A 17,495-nucleotide genomic window follows, 5' to 3' on the forward strand; every position below is an offset into this window, starting at 1 on the left:
ACACACACACACACACACACACACACACACACACACACACACACACACACACACACACACACACACACACGTGGCAGGGTTGTGAGCAGAACACGACCGTAACCACTGTACCACACAACAGCATTACGCAGTAACAGAACGTGCAACCATGAGTAGTAGATCACGGAAATCACACAGGCATACGTCTAGCCTGTAGACAGGGGCATCAAAGACAAAGACGCCGCACAGATGTTATGGTGAGTGAATACCGTAAAAGCAATGTACTGTTGTCATGCAGCTGAAAACACACACAGACTTGGCAGGGCTGGTAATCGAACTTACACATAACTACCCTATCACACTACAGCATGACGCATTTACAGAATGCGCTACCGAGATTACTAAACACAGCAGACCCACAGGCATTCTTCTAGGTGCGTGTCAACATCCACAAAGGCAAAGACGTCAGCAGGATATATCTGTGGTGCGAAGCATAACCCGAGTCCCCAGGCGGACGAGAGCATACACACACACACACACACACACACACACACACACACACACACACACACACACACACACACACACACTTGGCAGGCCTGGGAATCGAACTTACACCTAACTACCCTATCACACTACAGCATGATGCATTTACAGAATGCGCTACCGAGATTACTGAACACAGCACTCCCAGAGGCATACTTCTAGGTGGGTGACATCATCCGCAAAGGCAAAGACGCCGATAGGGAATGTATGTGTTGTGAGGCATCTAAAAGCATTACTGTGTCCCCAGGCAGCTGGAAACACACACACACACACACACACACACACACACACACACACACTTGGCAGGGCCGGGAGTTGAGCATACACCTAACTATCTTATCACACTACAGCATTACGCATTTACAGAATGCGCTACCGAGATTACTGAACACAGCACTCCCAGAGGCATACTTCTAGGTGGGTGACATCATCCACAAAGGCAAAGACGCTGATAGGGAATGTATGTGTTCTGAGGCATCTAAAAGCATTACTGTGTCCCCAGGCAGCTGGAAACACAGACACACACACACACACACACACACACACACGGCAGGGCTGGGAGTTGAACATACACCTAACTACCTTATCACACTACAGCATTATGCATTTACAGAATGCGCTACCAAGATTACTGAACACAGCACTCCCAGAGGCATACTTCTAGGTGGGTGACATCATCCACAAAGGCAAAGACGCCGATAGGGAATGTATGTGTTGTGAGGCATCTAAAAGCATTACTGTGTCCCCAGGCAGCTGGAAACACACACACACACACACACACACACACACACACACACACACACACACAGACTTGGCAGGACTGGGAGTTGAACAGACACCTAACTACCTTATCACACTACAGCATTACGCATTTACAGAACACGCTACTGAGATTACTGAACACAGCACTCCCAGAGGCATACTTCTAGGTGGGTGACATCATCCGCAAAGGCAAAGATGCCAATAGGGAATGTATGTGTTGTGAGGCATCTAAAAGCATTACTATGTCTCCAGGCAGCTGGAAACACACATACATACACACACACACACACACACACACACACACACACACACACACACACACACACACACACACACACACACTTGGCAGGGCTGGGAGTTGAACACACACCTAACTACCTTATCACACTACAGCATTACGCATTTACAGAATGCGCTACCAAGATTACTGAACACAGCACTCCCAGAGGCATACTTCTAGGTGGGTGACATCATCCGCAAAGGCAAAGATGCCGATAGGGAATGTTTAGAGAGTGAGCAGTCTGAAAGCATATTACTGTCCCAAGGTAGACGTAGACAAACACACGGCAGTGCTGTCATTGGGGCAACTAAATATCTATGGAGCACTACAACACTAAATAGATACGGGATGCACCACAGACAGTACACCCTTCGAGACAGCAACCAGTGTGTTCAATGTAGGCATCCATCGTGACATTGAAAATGGACATCTGTTGCCTGGATGACCACCATGGCTATACAGGATGTCAATGGCCATGCCCACATGCTTAGTATCACACGTCTGTTTGGAATGTACTGTGTGTCCATCTACACAACGGTGTACTGGGCATGCTCACACACTTAGCAGTTGCAAAGGGCCGTTTTGCATGCACACAGATTCTAATCATGGAAGGGCGCAGTGTGGAATGTACCGTGTGTCCATCTACACAACTGCGTACATGGACTGTACTGTGTGTCCATCTACACAACAGCATACTGGGCATGCTCACACACTTAGCTGTTGCAAAGGGCCGTCTTGCAGGCAGATGGAGTGTAAACACGGAAGGTCTCAGATTGGACTGTACCGTGTGTCCATCTACACATCTGTGTACATGGACTGTACTGTGTGTCCATCTACACAACAGCATACTGGGCATGCTCACACACTTAGCTGTTGCAAAGGCCTGTTGTGCATGCAGATGGAGTGTACACACAGAAGGGCACAGTACAGAAGGGCACAGTAAGGTATAACTGTCCTCACGCACAGAGCGGTCACACATGCAGTGACCTGTACACACACAGCTGCCATCACAGCTGTCACAGGTGCAGGTTACACATGTACACACCGCAGTGTACACTGTAGCTGTCAAGTCAGCACCATGTCGTCGGTGCAGCACTACACAGCCTTACAGTACCACAACACCATGTGACACATGACCACTGGGCTGTACAGAGGTGTACCCCAGCTGTGCAGAGTACACATGTACCAACAGGGATCCAACAGGTGTTATGCATTGCAATGATACCAGTATACATGAACAGGTCAGCTTAAGACATACCACGGCCCTTACACAGCTGTGACACCAGTCTGTTGCTGTACACACATCTGGATATGTCATACATGTGATTGTGTGGATGTGTGCATGGACTGCACACAACACATACATACATAGCCTTTGATGTACCTCGTGCATAACAGTGGCCTAATCAATGCTACACATGCGAATGGAAGGTGGGCCCATGTCTGTTGAATGCTCACACTACAGGGGGTAGCAATGTTGACTGGGACACATACCCTTGTACTGGTCGCCTGTGACACCCATGATATCATACCACAGTCCATGTGTTATGTATGTCAACACACATGTACAACAATAGCAATGCATACAAACATGGCAACAGGAGACACATGTGACATCTGTATTGTGCGTGCAGCAACCATGCATGTGCAGTGGCCGATGTCCGTAACATAGTTGCACCTACCTATGACATGCAGTCGCAATGCAGACCCATCATTGACACCTGTATACGGTGACATACAAACCGCACATATGGAGGGATGTGTGTACATAACATGGTGAACCACCTGTGTAGATATATGTGTGCAAGGGGTGGCTCATAGTTGTGTCACACATCATCCTATCATGCCATGTGCAAACAGTACGCTATGTCGCTGTTACATGACGGTGCTGACATAATGCATACACAGCGGTCAGGTGTTACCAACTATAGTCACATGGCACCTGTAACACCTACAACCTCCCGTGTGCATATAGCAGCACATTTGCCAGATATAGCGTTGGTACACATAATGCAATCAATACTGCTGCATGTCTATCAAACGTGTCATCATATGGCAGGCGTATCATTCCCAACACTGCCATGTGTGTCCAAATGTGTGATCAGAGATGCCACATATTGCGGGGAATATGTCCCAGTTGTTACACATCCCTGTACACCGTTGTAGAGATCTGTACATACGTCAGTGTTGGAAGCATGACGTCGGCCGGTGTGGTGCATCACACACTTCGGCTGTCCGTATACACATGTGTGGTCACCACAGTGTGTGTGTGTCTGCATGTATGTCTGGTGGTTGGTGTGAGGGTGTATGCTAATATACGGAGAGAAATGATCACTAACCCCACGTGGTGACTAACCCATAATGGTGATGCAGTGCACTACCCTGTTGATGCCATAGGTCCCAGCCATACTGGCTACCTGTGCATGTTCCTTCTCTGTGACATGTCGTGTGGGTGCATAGTACTGTGAGGGTGATGACCACATAGGCAAGGGTCCCCACCTGCACACTATGGGGTGTGCGTTATAGTGGTGTACACCCCATGAATGTGGCCATGTTCCCGTACTGTTACAGGGTCCTACTGCTGCACAGTGTGGCCTCCAGCTACCAAGTGACACCTCACATCATCATTGGCCAGACCGCTGTGTACAACCCCTGCACCATGTCACCATACCTGTAATGTGTCCTGCTATGTATGTCAGGTCTCTGTCCAGTGTAGCCTGTGGCACTGACCACATGCATCAGGTGCAGTATATGTGTAGACATCTGTGTCATGTTGGTGTTTCCAACAGTCAGGTTGAGGGTACATGTAGCATGCTGATATTGCCAGACGTGCCTGTGAGTAATCCACAGTTACACGTGGGGGACTGCAAACACTGCTAACTGTAGGCACATGCAAGTACACCATAGGAGGGAACCAGGGTATCACAACCAACATGGTGCTACAGATGTAACCGAGACACATACCGTGAACACATCACAATGCATGCTGCACCTGCACTACATGGTATGACTGGTGCATGTCGACGGTACACAACCTATGTCACATTCACATCTCTCAGTATTCACACACAACCACTGTAACATACACATCCCTCACTATGCATACACAGGTAATATTACATACACCTCTCACTATGCTGTTCACCCTGTGCATCAGAATATTTGTGCATAACCCTTCACCGATGGTGTGGATGACAGGGATGCAGCACAGGCTTCATCATATGCACAGGGTGATATGTTTGCCAGGGACATAGGCTGCACCAATAGATAACATCATGTGTGTGTGTAAGGGCCGGTGAGTTGATTGGACATGTCTGTTCGGGATGCATGTGGATGTTGTGGAGCCCTACAGTTGTGTTTGCTGTGTGCATGTATGTGTGTACACAGTTCTGCTATTTGTGAGGCCTACACAGGGTATAATTGACAGCCCCAGATTGTACAGAGCAGGTTGTACAGCTCACTGTGTCCGTCCACGGCCACATGACCTGTGCCTGCCTGGGGTTGCACGGGCACTACCAGGTGGAGGTACAGAGTGGCTACTGTCCGACGATACATGTCCGCTGGAACCGTGTCCCCGCTGAGAATGTCCAGGCCATGTCCACATGGCCTGCTGTGTCCTGGTGTTGACAGCACAGCACCAGCTGCACTGCTACTGCTACCGGCACTATGGGAGCGGGCATGTGAGGTGGCACGCTTATGTTGACCTACACTAGGTGGTATTTCTGGCCTACGTCCACGTGGCCTACGCCTCACTCCTACCAGATGTTCCAGCACAGACAGCTCCTGCTCGCGGATTGCCATGCCTCAGTCAAGGATTCCGACCATTTCACCTAATCACCTATCCAGAACATCAGCAATCTGCTGTTGAGCATTTGCCAATGCCTGGATGTTGTCATTTAGGTTATGGATAGCAGCCCTCTGCAGCCTCTGCCCTTCTCTGTTCTGCCATTCAGCACATGCCTGTGCCGCCATTACAGTCTGGAACATGCGTCTGGTGATACCAGCTGCTGCGCTCTGTCCTGCAGGTGCATGCCTGCCAGAGGTCCTCCTACGAGCAGCACCGGCCACATGCCTGTGTGACACATCTGCAGTCATTACACTGACACCATGGTGTGTAGACACACCCTCTGTAGCCACCACATGTTCCTGTTCCACGCTAACAGACGCTGACTGTCCTTCCTGTATGGCCACTGGTGATGCGGTATGTGTTGGCAGCAGAACTGTGTGCGGGGAAGAGGGGGACATAGCTGGGATGGTAACCATTGGCACAGATTCAGCCCCTGACAACCCTGCCTGTACCTCATGCATATGTTCATCACCGCTAGTATCTGTGGGGACACTAACATCAGATGGACCGCAGGAGGGTAACGCACCTACATCACCTGTGAATGCAAAGAAATACTGTAAAGTACAATAGAAACAGACACAGACACACACACAGACACAGACACACACACACACAAACACAGACACACACACACAAACACAGACACACACAAACACAGACACACACACACAAACACAGACACACACACACAAACACAGACACACACACACACACACACACACACACACACACACACACACACACACACACACACACAAACACAGACACACACACACAAACACAGACACACACACACACACACACACACACACACACACACACACACACACACACACACAGAGACACACACACACACACAAACACAGACACATACACTCACAAACACACACACACACACACACACACACACACAAACACAGACACACACACACCATGCATGTGATTTGTCAGATGGCATGCAGCATGCCTGCGATACAGCAGAGGGCATGCAGCTCAGACATTAATAGTGTTAGTAAGCATACCTCCCTGGGGTGCACACTACAGCAAGCAGGTGTCATATTGGTAGCCATGCAGTTCACACAATCATGGTAGTATGCATGCATCCCCGTGATACACCATGTGGCCCAGAACAGGATAACAGTACACATGGCTGATGTGACCTTGACATGTAATCTGCTGACATGTGCATTAACATGCATACATGTCTGACACAATGGTGTCCTGACACATGTACAGCATCATAATGTGCTTCACATTGCAGTGTTGTGTGTATGCCCTACAGATAGAATGCATGTTTAGCAAATGTGCATGAGCATGGGAGGGTAGTGTGAGCCATCTACATTGCTATACAGTGTGAAGTACAGACACTGTGCCATTGTATGGCATCATGAGGCATCTATGTTGCTGTAGAATGCATAATATGTACACATTGCATAGCCATAACTGCAACACAGTCATGATGTTCAACAGATCGTATATGGTAGACTTCAGTGACACCTCCAGTAGCTGTGCACAGGCTTTTAGGTTGTCCAGTGTACCACATCGACTGTATAATTGGTCAACTAAGGCTATAATTGGACCATGTGTGGACAATGTGCAACAGGGTGTATACACATCCCATGTAGTGTGTGGCTACATGTCTCTGGCCATCGCCCATGGCCATGTGTGCACATGTGTTGGCCAATTGTGTGTGATGGTCATCTATCTCACATGTCTGTGTTGTCCCATATGACATACACCCATAGATGTCAGATATGTCACAATCCACAGGGCTATGCAGACAATGGGTTGTATGTTTGGTATGTGGGGTATAGGTCATGCGATAGTGTGACAATATTGCAGACAGAACACTACATGTCTGGGACATGTCAGGTGGCACATCACAATGTGTGCATCTAATGCAGGGGCATATGACACAATGGTGACACCTGTGGGCTGCCAATATCACAGCTCACTGTGTGGTACTGTGTGCGTACCACACATGTTGTTCCAATGCATACTACATATGCCTCCATTGTAGAACACCTCCACTATTGTATGCACAGCTGACCACACATGTCACAATGACAAGTACTGTGGTTTCAAGTCGGTGTATCATTTTGTTTGTATATATTGCACATGGGTGGCCTGTGTGAATGATGGGTGATGCAACCTGCATATCGTGACTGGAACAAACATCAGGTGGGCAAGTGTTAACTGTCCACATGGCAAATAGATCTACACTGTAACATGCCTGATACTGATGACAGTCTCACCTGCAATGGACTCATGTCTGTGTGGCACGCCAGAGGTACCTGTAGAGGGGTGACACACCAGTATGAACATTATCCATGACTGTATGACAGCCACAGGTTGCACTGTGCATTCGAACACATTCACCTCTGTAATAGCATATAGTATGCACATGTGTGCATACACAGCATAGCATACTGTAGTATGCAGCATGTGTGTCCACATACCTTGCATATGTTGTTACTTTACATAATGTACAGTGACACATGCAACTACATGGGATATAATAGCCATATGTGCAGTACTGATTTACCAGGCAACTCCAGGCTCATTGGTTGGGAGAAACCCACCTCCACGATGGCAGCTAGCATTTCTGGATGCTGTTCCCTGGGTGTCCCCAGACTGGCCAGTAGCTCCTCTGTGTGTGTGAGTGGGGGCTGGGTTGGTGGCCCACCACCTGTTCCACCTTGTTCCCTGGCGATTGCAGTGGCACGCTGTTTTGCATGTCATATCAAGTCCGTGCAGTGTCTGCGCACCTGCTGGTAGGTGCGGTTATGGCCACCAACATCATTCACCCTCCTGCGTAGATCCTGCCACAGGTCATCCCGCTGCTGGGCATGCTGTGGCACATGGCTGAACAACAAGTCATAGTTGTCATGGAGCTGTGGGATGAGGACATCATCCTTCTGGCGGCTGTATGCTGGGAGGCGTGTACGGGGCATTATCTGTAAGACATAATGATGGTGACAGGTCACAGTTTCAGAGATGTACAGAGATACTGCTGCACATACATTTCTATGACATCTACTACATCTGCTCAGTTATCTTTGCAAAGCATCATGACACTGACACGACTGACGTGTTTGTGTCACACACATGTCACACCCATTATGCATTGGATATCATCACCATATATGTGTGTCACCTCATTACAGTGTTCATACTCCATGTAAATGCTGTCTTGCTGTGGGCATGTCTATTTGCCTGCACTTGTGTTCTTACCTATCTGCACATGCCTGGATGTATCCACAGTAATGCTGTTGACCTGGATGCTGTGTATATGTCACATATCAACACAGACACAGCCGTAATGGACTTGAGCAGTGACAATGCACACATACGCATGGACACCTGTACATGCATGTGTTTTGCCATATACATCTACACAGCACTGTACAACTGTTCAACATCCTGACACGGATCGCCTGTATTGCACATGTGATAGACATGGGACAATAGCTAGTCAGACGACATTCGCAGGGATGGTTATCAACCATAGCACGTGCGGGCACAGTTTCCAAGCTGTAACAGACAGCCATTATGCCACCGCAAGGTGCATCAGTGCCACATTACTGATCCAGTCAGTTGATAGTACATCTACCATGCGGCCATCACACCATGTATGACTGGGATGACATGTGCAGCTTTGATGGACAGAGTTGCATGGTATGGTGGGAGTATGTCACATATATGGCACAGGGATCTGTCCAGCCTGTGGCGATCCTAGTATTAGGACGGTGGCTGTCCATGACATATGTCTTATAGATCAGGTTATGGACATGTAGCATGTCCATCATCATGGTGTAGCAAATGTCTTTCTGCAAGGTAGACAGCATGCTGCATAGTGGAGGTGAGGATTGTGAAGGCTGGTATCGCACATCCATGCATAGCCATTACCCCTTAAAGGTGGTATGTGATCCAATATTGGTCACCGCATTGCTGAATATTCCTGTCCAGTGATCTCCGTGCTCATGGATGGCACCCTAACATGACATGGGTACCTCATATGACTACCTAAGGGGCCTGGAGACGTTACCAAGTCGGGGGGTGCACTGCACAGCACCATCCCTTACACAGTGTCCATAATGTTGACCACAGCCTAGGTAGTAGTTTATGGGTACAGGGATGTTCACCTAGCGGTGACAATGCTGGTATCATCCATCAGACTGTGCACATATGTCACACACCTCACCCACACAGCCCATTCTGTATGTTGTTCACAACACTGACACAGTTATACTGATAGGTCATGGCCATTCACAGCCTTACATACACAGATGCCTAACATTTGTCTGTGTGGTATGGGCTACAATGAGGGTGAGGTACATTAACCCTGTTCTACTGTAGCTGGCACTGGTGTGATGTGCACATGTCACTCTTGCACCTTTTGTAGTTGTGAGTCTGTCAACAGGCCACTGGTGGAACACTCCTGTGACATACAAAGGTATTTGTAATCAAATATCCGTGCTGTCTTGTGCATCTGTACTGCTAACATCTACAGTGATAATGATTCATGGACATGCACACCATACTCAGCAGGGTTATAGTGCGGTGCCACCCAAAATGACTGTCATCACCACTTGTGGGTTGATATTATCCAACACCCTATCTGTATTGTATGGTTATGCTAGGCACTTGTTCAGAACTTGTGAGCATGTCATGAGCTACTGATTACTATAGCACCCATTCCACACCATTTCCCACAGGTACACTGGCTGTCCTACACTTCTCAGCTTGCTTATGGTACAACAGCTGTTGTACACACATAACGCACATATCCTGTGGGACATGGTTGTATATACAGGCATGTCCAACTGTCACGTACCAGTGCTACTGCCTGTCTATATGAGGGATATGTCGTACATGTGGCAATAGAGCAATTGTCTTATGTACACATTCAATGCTCACCTCCCAACATACAACATAGCCCTCAAGTGTACCTCATTACGAGGAACGTACCTCATTTGGGGTTCTAAAAGGTGCATGTTCCTCAAGGTTCCACATTGAAAGGGTCTGTCACACATTCATTGTTGGAAATTGTTTACCTGCTAGCCATGGCTAAATATATGGGAATCATATTAATTCATTAGAATATCTGTTTTATACATAAAACCAGCCTATTTTAGCCATCATATGCCCTTCCTAGTTGAAGCTATTAGTAAGCCAGTTGCACATGTTCCACGTTTTGCCCATTTGTCACACAGTATGAGGGCTAATGTTCCTAGTTTTGGGGACAGGAGGTTGACAGCTATGGCTGGGGGTAATGCTGTCACCAACCCTGACTGCACCTGACAGTCATTTGGGGATGTGTAACATTCGCAACACACCCCACCCATCACATAGTCTCACATGATCTACACCACTGGCCACACCTACGAGGACAGCTTGTGCAGTACATCTCCATACTCAGTGTAGGCACCAGAGGTAGCCCCCATCATGGAAGACAACATCACCAGCTTACAGCCCACAGACTCATGTGTGCCCATCACATACAGCCAATAGGGAGTTATAACATTCACAACACACCAGTCATAGGTGACTCTGTAGGGAGTCACACTGCAGTTCCACACAGCAGGCTATACAAGGTGATAGTCGCTTACATCTTGCTGTTGGGTAACTGCTTCTGCAACATAACCTATGCACCCATGCCACACCTCACCAGGTATGATGTGACTGTCATTCTCCATGTTAGTGTGACTGCCCTGTGATGCCACTTCACAGACTACGTGTGCAGGGACATGCAATAGCTCACCAGTGTTATAGCCCTGAGGGTGTGGGCCAAGCCCTGGGGAGCATTTTGCATTCATCCGGACACGATACCACTGTACAATGACCAACTGTGTCACTTCAACAGTTGCCTATGCTCCTATTGTCATTCCACAGGCATCTGGTATCTGTCCGCTTTGACTGATCTGGTCAAACACAATGCTGTGGCACAGATGACTTGCACCTGTCAGCCCTGGGAGTACAGCTCACATGTAAGGCTCTTGCTGCTTCTATACTGCCTGTCTTGCACAATTTCCAATAACTGTCACCAGCAGAACGGGAACTGGCAAGCACGACATGGGGTCATGTGACACAATGCTTGCATCTTCCTCTGTGATGCACGCAGGCAAGGCACACCTTATAATGCACCACTCAAACATCTCTGCAGTGACTGGGACCTGCCTCTAGGCTCTGCAGAGCACACCTGCAATGACAGGTTATAGACGGACCATACCTTTCAGGCACACAGGCACATACCTGGACCAGCACACCCACAGCTGAGGGGTACCCATATCCCACTATGTTGTGCACACATTCTGGCTAGTTACTTAGCACAATGCATCATAGGTGCTCCACGTGCAACTAACTGTGTCCGGGACTGCTATACACATTGTAACAAGCTACAGAGTCAACATCATACCCCACGGTTAACATACCTTATTTGTTGGTATATTGGACAGTGGGCCTCAGACAGCTACTACTGATGTGTGACTGACACTACCCCACACTTAACTGGGATAGACACTCATGTACCGACACATCCATGAGTCATAACCTCCACTCTGCTGGATCAACCCATACACACCACCTCCAAGACCTACATTAACCTTGACATAAACACTACCACCATGTGACTGGTGTTACACACCTGGGGTTATCCCCTCATTGTTGGATTTCGAACATATGCTAATCAACCTTGTTAGCCACATCCCGGCACCACACCCATCACAGCATACACAGTACATGAGTACTACAACACCTACTACAGACATCTTCTGACAGCGGTTGTTAATGTCATGACACCCGTGCAGATGGACAATGGACATACAAATGCTGACACATACCCCAGTGTACTTCATTAGCATGTACACAACTGCATGGATCATGCTATTCCACACAGAGCCATGATGGTACACACCAGATAACAGACGCCACTCTGGTGGTCATGTTCCATGGACATATGATGTACAACAACAGGTGTAGGCTGTTGCATAGCGGTGTACATTCCCATGGGTGGGGTGGCTCACTGGTCAGCCATGGTAGGGCCACAGGGTCCCTCATCACATATTCCGAGACTAGCTACATAAACATGACAGTGACACATTCCAGGGTGTACCACCAGGCATTATGGTGGTATGTCAGTAATCGATGGCAACACCCACATCTGCTGTCACATACAAAAGTCACTCTGGAACATTACAGACCCAGGTGATGTTGGCAACATGCTGGAGGATGGATTCAATGCTAACATTACACCCTCTCACTCACTACAGGGCCACAATCCATACAGGAACATTGTGGTGTCCCTGTGGTCACACCTACACAGTACTGACCTGCACTCTATATGTCCTGGGACACTGGACCCATGTCACCTTCCAACGTCCCAGGCTGTGATGTCCACCAACCTCTGAATGACATGTCTCCCCACTAGGCCACCATATTCAGTAATAGCCTTGTTTCAGACATTGTAGCCGTTGAATGGCACACAGCAGCATTTATCACACTACATACAGGTGGCACCACAATGCACGAGTGGGACTATAGTCCTACACACCTGACTGGACTGTTCTGCATGGCTATGGGGCACATCATCAAGGACATCATTCACAGAGACATTGTTGGTCTCCCGTCCTTTGCTGCCACCCGGGCTGGGCTTGTTAGGGCCAGAGCATGGCCCCTACACATGGTGGACTCCTTTCATACAGTTACCAGGGCAGTTTCTGATGGTACGGGAGTCCACACATCCTACATTGTCCTCTCATTGCCTTTCAGCACCATTCTCCATTCTGGTATTGACAACATACACATCCACCTGCACATCATACCCTATGTCTCAGGATGTTATGCAATGTGGCTCATGGACAGGACACACACAGTGAGGCCAGCATACCATAGTACCTACTACATGTCAGGTACATTTGGCATACCACAGTCCTCAGTCATAGGGCCCGTCATGTTCAGTATATGCTTCCCTGTGGTACAGGCTAGCACAGGGGACTTTCCCTGCCTAGCTTTCAAACCCCTGCATACAAAGCGCCATGATTGCTCCACCAGCTGATACTGACTCCATCCATACGGGTGTCGCTGTGACAGATACATGATATGACTATCATGGCATCAAGCTGCATGACACAAGGTGCATGAACATCACCTTTGCATTACACCATTCACCCACTGACTATCACATGGATGGTAGTCCCCTACATATATATCACATTGTACATGTTTGCAGTACACACATATGTCACACCCACTCCTGTGGTTAACGTTTTGCCACTGTGGCGTGGATATCCTTCTACGTGGCCACACCTATCTGTACTGGGTGTGTAGCTGGTACATAGGCACCCATTGTACCTCTGAACTCAAGACATCTACACACATTCAAGGGTACATGACCCCATTTAGGGTGTACCTTACACAACAGCTACAGCTTTACATACCACAACATTAACATGCCATGACGTTTACTGAGCTCCGACAGTTTAAGTATGCAGCTGCACTACGGACACCACATCTGTACACATTTGCATACTACATACTCAGGGGTGATTGTGTGTGACAGGTAGAGTATTTGGTTCAACATGTGGGTGTACCTGTCATCCCAACGTCTGATAACGGAGTATTGCTAACGAAACCTGTAACATGGCTGTTTGTTCCATTATACAACGCCTGCAATTTTGCATGACCCCTTTAATTGTGTCTCTCACATGGTATGTTGAGGGTTCTGCAGATGTAATTGACTGACTGGATGTTTGTGCTGCTATTACAGTCTGTATTGCTTTAGTTTCTAGTGTGGGGGATGTCGGTGGGTGTACGTAACATATACAGGTTTGTGGGCCTTGCATTTCTACATAATCCGTATATTTGTGTGTGGGCTCTGTCCCTAATTAGAGAGCTAACAGTTAGTAGACTTGTGTTACGGGATTGTATGTTGGGCCATTGTTAATTGGTTTCTATATCGTCTGCAGGTGAGCTTGCTACTTGTATACCTCTGTAATTGCAGCGATATATCAAGGGATATGTGTAAGTGACAGCTATCCCTTGTATTTCTGTCCCAGATATTTGCAGTCATTGTGGTTGTGTTGGTAAAAGAGCCTGTTTGCCATGGGTTGCCACCTTTTCATATGGTCATTGTTGGACACTTGCAGGACACACAGTGGTGTTTACAGCCAACACATAGCCACGGTCAGTACACAGGTTAGCACATACTTTTATCCTCACTACATACCTATTGTTGTGTGACTTTGGCTACTTATCATATTGCATGTAACATTTACGTTTCTTACATACAGGCATAACTATTAAATACGACTATTACATTATATATGGGACATATTTATGTCCTACCATCTCAGACATTTGCCCTTTGTACTGTTTTATGTCAGGACACACCTGCCCAGGGTGGGGCTGTCCCTGCTACTGTGGGATAGGTAGTAACCGTATGCCTACGGCTAGCTATACCCACACCTACCTTACTGATCTGCCTCTGACTTGGCACTAACAAACACATGTTGCGGACACACACACACATTACAATCACACGGAGATGCACACGGCACCCTCAACACACACTTACACAGACTACAGCACTCACAAACACAGTTGAACACAGTACCTACGTGGACCGCAACACCGGCAGCAGTGACTAAATGTTCCTTCATATCATCATGCTATTACTCGCAGCTGTACTGTTCCGGTACTGTGTTCTATCGGTCTTTCAGCCTCGTGGTTAGGCATGTCGGTATGTTACACATTCCATGGTTGGCGGTATCCTATTTATTTGTACCTCCAAGGTGTTATGAATGTCGTTGAACTATCTGTTATATTTGCAGATATCGCTGAATCCATCTATATCACCATATATCACTCTATTGCCCTTTCTATCTGTATTATATATATGCATATGTAAACATATATATATATATATATATATATATATATATATATATATATATATATATATCTCTCTATATCTGGTGGGGAACGTGCCGTGACAGGCACACAGCACCACCATATGCTGTAAGGCTCATGTACTGCTCAGGTGTTGGCATTCCGTGTTCTACTATCTGTTGTGTTTACAATGTTTGAGGACTGCCTATGTAGGAGTCACACATTGGGCCACCTATACATTACAATTTACAGGTGGTCATGTTTGTGTGCCATCCATTTTACTGTGTGTGCAGGTGGAGAGGTGTCAGTCCGTAGGGGCCTACACTGTCAGAGTATGTGCTATACGTTCCCTCTTTGCCAAGGCGTAGGCATATTGGGCACACCTCCATCTGCCTACTGGGGCTGGCACAGTGTGTTCATGGTCTGAATCCCTCTGTGCCTGTAATGGCCTTGGCAATTGTGGTGGGCTATGAGGGCCTTCACCATTTTGTCCCTGCTGCAGCTGCTTTCGCAGGATCATATTATGTAGCATGGCACATACTATGACGATGTGGGCACACATGCCTGGAGAGTACTGCAAGGCTCCACCAGATGTATCCAAGCACCGGAACCGTGATTTCAGCATCCCGAACACACGCTCTATGATGATTCTGGTTTGTGCGTGTGCCTCATTATGGCGTTCTTGCATGGGTGTGTGTACATTTCTGATGGGAATCTTCATCCACGGCTCCAGTGCATAGCCAGCATCCCCCACAAGATGGCCATGTGGGATGCCCCCCTGACAAATACCTGATACAGCTGTGAGGCATGCCAGATATGGGAGTCATGGTAGCTTCCAGGGCTGCCAGCACACATATCCATGATAATGCCCTGGGCATTGCACACGACCTGGCAGTTGATGGAGTGGAATCCCTTGCGGTTTATGTAGCGCCTACCATGCTCACTGGGTGGTGACCTGATTTGTATGTGCGTGCAGTCTATCGCACCCAGTACCTCTGGGTAGTGTGCCACACGGTGGAAGTGGCGCATATTGCTGGCCAACTCCTCCTGAGTTTGGGGGAAGTATATCTGCTCATTGGCATGTGGTAACATGGCATCCAGGAACTGGTGTAGTATCCTGGATGCTGATGCCTGTGAGATATCCATTATATCTCCAGTTGGCCTTTGAATGGTACCTGTGGCCAGTATTCGCAGGCTTACACATACCTTCATGTCCACTGGGATGGGTTCCCCTCTGTTGTTTCTGCTTCTCAGGCGTGGCCGGCACAGCTCCACTATTTGCTGTAACATGTCCCTGTCCACCCTGTAATGCTCTACTATCTCCAGGTCATGTAGCCCCTGGTAGGTTACCCTTGGTCTGAACACTCTCCTTCTCCTCCGAGGCCTGTGGTGGTTGTCGGCATCATCCTCCACAACACCGTCAGTCTCTAACACATGCTGATGAATCACAGCTATGGCAGCTCCCAACATGTACATTTTAAAATTTCCCCGTGTGTTTACACCTATGGTGCAGTGTTTGGGAATACACAGGTGTGTGTCGGGTGCTTTCACACTTTATACTATTGTGCTGTGAACACCGATGATGTCATAGGGTGTGTATGTACGATCGTAGCTACAGGGTATCTTATGTGTTTTTCTGCCGGAACTACTATTGTGGTGCCTTTGGTGTTGAATTACATTTGCCTGCCGTGGATTATCTCTGGACCTTCCCTTTACATTTCTGCACATTGCACCTACCATTTTCTGGCGTGCATCCTGCATCCTACTTTCATTTGTACTTTCCTGGACCTGGCGTATCTTGCATTATGTGTGCTACTGCCGGTCTGCTGTCGGTTTGCTTTGCTCTGCTGTGTCAGGTCTCCTATCTTTGCAATCCAATACCTCCCCTCCTTTCTTTGCATTCCAATGCCTCCCCTATCCTGTTTTGCAGGTTTCTGCAAGCAGACTTGTCAGCTGCCGTCGAATGGCCATCGTGGGTTGATTGGTGTTGATTGCTCATTAGTACTCCAATTACCCTACTTCCGCATTTCCTTCTTTTCTTCCCATGACCTTCCTGTTTGTGCTATAGTTTGTGGTGCGTGCGTCCGATTACTGGGTTTTGGGCACGTTTTCATCCCCATACACATGCGCTTTTGGGCACCATGTGTGCTCTCAGCTAAACGATTCTATACCTTCCTCCCCACCCCTGTCCTG

This window comes from Protopterus annectens, chromosome 8.part0 (genome assembly GCF_019279795.1).
Source record: "Protopterus annectens isolate FY-2018-M chromosome 8.part0, PAN1.0, whole genome shotgun sequence".
In the NCBI taxonomy this organism is placed as follows: Eukaryota; Metazoa; Chordata; order Ceratodontiformes; family Protopteridae; genus Protopterus; species Protopterus annectens.